The sequence below is a fragment of the Rhinichthys klamathensis genome, unplaced genomic scaffold (genome assembly GCF_029890125.1).
Source record: "Rhinichthys klamathensis goyatoka isolate OS25496 unplaced genomic scaffold, OSU_Roscu_1.1 h1tg000045l_1, whole genome shotgun sequence".
Lineage (NCBI taxonomy): Eukaryota > Metazoa > Chordata > Actinopteri > Cypriniformes > Leuciscidae > Rhinichthys > Rhinichthys klamathensis.
The window spans coordinates 17,637-20,090 of NW_026606592.1; the positions used below are offsets into that span (position 1 = coordinate 17,637).

Consider the following 2,454-nt stretch of genomic DNA (forward strand, 5'->3'; position numbering starts at 1 on the left):
TCAGTGTTGAATTGCATTAAGAGACGGCACAACAGACAAACTGAATTGTTTATAAAAAATGAACCTATTTATTGGTTAAAACATCTCCACAGTCCATTATATAGACATTTTATACAGATACATTCTGCAGATTTTCATTCTGGATTTGCAACGATGAGTCGATCGACAAAAAAGTAGAAAAAAAAACTACCCAAAGGCAGCGGCAAAAAAAGTAAAACATAAAGTCAAAGAAATCAACAAGGAACCAAAAAGTCACAAAAAAGGCGGCAAAGAAAATGCGGAAGAAGAGCAAAAAAAAAAAAAACCTGCTGAAAACTGAGAAAATGTGCAGATTCTCTTCCGTATTCTGCAGATTTGAAGCGAATTAGAGATTGTGTGTGGCTCTGATGATGAAGACGGAGCGGAGGAGGAGAAGTAGCAGCATACACTCCTGTAAAAAACAACAAACATACAAACAACTTTTTAGAACATTTAAGATGTGTCGTTCTATTTTAATTACACAACCCAAAACAGAAAAAAAAGTTGGGGTGTTGTGTAAAATATACAAACAGCAAACAGAAAAGCAGAATGTGATCATTTGCGAAAAGGACATAGTCAACATATCAAACGTTGAAAATTACACATTTGACTCTTAGAACTTACCTCAAAATGCCCATTAAAATACCATAATTTTCTTTTCTGGTGCATTATGGATTTTAACCATTAATTTAGTGATTTAGTGTATGTTGTGTGTTTTTTTTTGTGTGTGTTTTTTTACACCTAAGGTATATATTGTGTAACTGAAAAAATATGGTGTTAGTAGTTGAGTGTATAGTTTTATGGGGGAACAGTAGTATGTATTTCCCACCTGCAAGAGATTTTCATCATGTTGGGGTAGCAAATTAATTATACATCTTAATGCAGTGTACGCCTAGTAAAGATGAAATACACCTCTGTTTAGTGGAGGGTTTAGACAGAGGAAGAAAAAACAATCATTGGAAGACACTTACATTCACTTTCACAGCTGCTGGAATCTGCTTGAGGGGGAGGCATCTGCTTTTCTGTGTTAAAGAAAAAATATAGTAATTATCAAAATGTAAATTACTTACAACTTATATATTAATATATATAATAATTAATAACATATTTGATCAGCCTTAAAAAGGCCTTGTGTACCTTTTTCTGTTGCTCTTTTTTTTCTTCCTCCATTTCGGTCTCCACTATACTTCAGCCAGGTTTTTATTTTTTCCTCGGCTTCCACCACTTTTGCTCCTTGTTTTTTGGCTGCATCTGTCAGCATGAAATTAAAGAAAATTAAACAGAGAAAGGGTAAGCAGAAAGATCATATCTGACTGAGGTGTATTTTGTAGAGTTCTGTATGATTAGTGGATTAATTGGCATTCTTTCATTGACTTGCATTGTATTTCATTCAATGACACATTATGTGAAACTGTAAGGGGTTGTTTCCTCTTTTGCTATTTCAAAGTTTATGTCTAAGTTTTGAATGTTTTTTAAAACATATCACCTATGACAACTTTTGCTAGCAATATTATTATATTATTTCACAATATTATTGTTTTTAATGCTGTCTTGGTGAACATAAGAAACTTCTTTAAAAACATTAAAATTTGTACCAACACAATTAGTGTATGTTTGACATTAGTGTATGTTTGAAGTTTTATTTACTAGTCAAATGGTTCATAGCGTCTTAGAGATGATGATCCGGGGCCGTATTCACAAAGAATTTTAAGGCTAAAAGTAGCTCCTAACTGGCGAATTTAGGAGCAACTCCTAAAAATAATGGGCGTGTCACTCCTAACTTTAGGACTCCTAATTTTTTTCACTAAGAGTAATTCACGAAGCATTTTAGCCCTAAAAGTAGCACCTAAGTCTGGGACAGCTTAAAAGAAGTCGAGAGGACTCCTAACTCACTAAGACCTATTCACAAAGGATTGTAGCGCACACCACCGCCTCTCGCAGTCGTCCGGGGTCCGCGACACAAGCGGGAAATTCTGCATTGATCTGCGAACAAATCCTCTCCCATTCTCACGCTTAGTTTTGCTTGATATCCCAGTGCCGAATTTCACTTGTATCATTATTACTTTTTTTGAGCACCAAGCCACCAACTGGGCCAGCAGCAGTAACTGATCCTGCGTCCAGTTGGGCTTTCTTTTAAGTTTTGGCAAGTTCATAATCCACCGTAAATCAACTATTACATTACTTCAATAGGAGCAACATTTCCTTGCTTTAAGTTTATTTTTCTATTTAGGCTAATAGGATGTCAATTAACCAAGCAAGTGTTAATGCAAGTGTCGTTTTTTCATTATTAGGCAAGTGGCGGTTTTCATTAGGGTATTACCTTGATTTAATTGAATTCACGACTTTTCTCTCTCTCTCCCTGCCTTTTTAGAATTACACTTCACTGGGGCCTGCACAAACATGTCATTATATATGCATTTCGATGTCATTACTATT

The 2,454-nt window shown here is 35.1% G+C and overlaps 1 long non-coding RNA gene across 1 annotated transcript; it reads right to left on the minus strand.

Moving 5' to 3' along the window:
* Window positions 1-374: 374 nt before the first annotated feature.
* LOC130082396 (uncharacterized) lies at window positions 375-1,289 on the minus strand. The gene is made up of 3 exons (XR_008806768.1): window positions 1,156-1,289; window positions 990-1,040; window positions 375-427 (listed from the first exon to the last, which is right to left on the minus strand). It is a non-coding gene; the product is annotated as an uncharacterized LOC130082396 (long non-coding RNA).
* Between the last annotated feature and the right edge of the window lie 1,165 nt (window positions 1,290-2,454).